Genomic DNA, 1,402 nt, shown 5'->3' with positions numbered 1-1,402 from the left:
CCTGCGGTGAACGCATATTTAATAGGGAGCCATGAACAAGTTGAAAGAGACGGCTCTTTTTGATGAGCGGAGCCATGGGACCCGGTTCACCAAAAAGCGCCGGACTACCCATCACTACTGGGAGTGACCTATGGAGCCTCGCTCTGAGAATAAGGCTCCATAGGTTGGTGCACCGATTAGGGGGACATCATGTTACATCCCCTACACATGCTTGTGCTGTAGGATAGCATCTCTCCATGTACTTGTCCACCCCTGCTGTGGTCTGCAGAGGACTCGCCACAGTCCACCATGAAGCAGAGAAGGGTTGGGTGGTCTCTTGCCTTCTGGAGTGGTGACTGTTGTCTGAACTCCCTACCTACTAACGCCTACTGCTACAGCCAAATCCCTATTTTTCCATTGTTTCTCCTCTTTTATACCTGCCCCCCAGCTAGACCCCCCCCCCCCCCCAGTACGCACTACACAGCGCCATCTAAGGCTGCTTTCACACATCCGGTTTTAGCAGTGCGGCTAAATCCGTCTCTAAAACCTATGCAACGGATGCAGCGAAAAAACTGCATCCTTTGCATAAGTTTTTCCATGCGGCCCGTCCGGTTTTTGCCAGTTGCGGCATGCTACTGAGCATGCGCAGTGCAAAAAAGTGCATGCGGCGGCCGGATGCGGTTTTTGCCGCATCCGGCATCCATAGGCATGCATTGGAAAAAGCGCCGCATTGTCCGGATACGGCGCGATGCAGTTTTTTTTGCCGGACAAAAAAAACGTGCCAGGCAACGTTCCATCCGGCCGCTGCATGGGCTAAATATACCGCATCTGGCAAAAACCGGACCGAACGCAAACCCATGCAGCACAATCCGGCACTAATGAAAGTCTATGCGGAAAAAACGGTTGCTTTTCTGAAAAGAGCCGGATTGTGCCGCACAGCAAAAACCAGATGTGTGAAAGCAGCCTAATCCTCTTACCATAAGGCGCTCAAAGGTCATCACCAATAGATTACACCTAATGATTAACCCTTCCATGATTTAGGGCTCACATGCACAGGTTTCCTGGGGGCTCTAATTTCCACTGCACTTTTTTTTGGCAGCTAAAATCTGCACAGAAATGTGACTCCCCTGATCCCGTCACAGAAACAAGGTAATGTAACTGCTGCAGCCATCCCAGTCTGTAACTGGCTGCACTGGTGTGTGCAGAGGAATTGTGTCATGTGTTAGCAGTAAACCACCTGCTCATACTGACATAGTGGAGGGCATGTGTCAGGTTATATGTAGGTTACATACAGCCACCATCAGGCTCTGCACAGCCTCAGTTGCTTCACACAGTGCACAGCTCACGGCGACTGCGGCTGTAGCCGTCAAGCGAGGCTCTGTTGGGAGTCGTAAAGCGTGCACACTGTACGGCAGCAGGAAGC

The sequence above is a fragment of the Anomaloglossus baeobatrachus genome, chromosome 2 (genome assembly GCF_048569485.1).
Source record: "Anomaloglossus baeobatrachus isolate aAnoBae1 chromosome 2, aAnoBae1.hap1, whole genome shotgun sequence".
NCBI classification, from domain to species: domain Eukaryota; kingdom Metazoa; phylum Chordata; class Amphibia; order Anura; family Aromobatidae; genus Anomaloglossus; species Anomaloglossus baeobatrachus.
The sequence above is the reverse complement of the archived record's forward strand: the minus strand, read 5'-3'. Positions refer to the sequence as shown.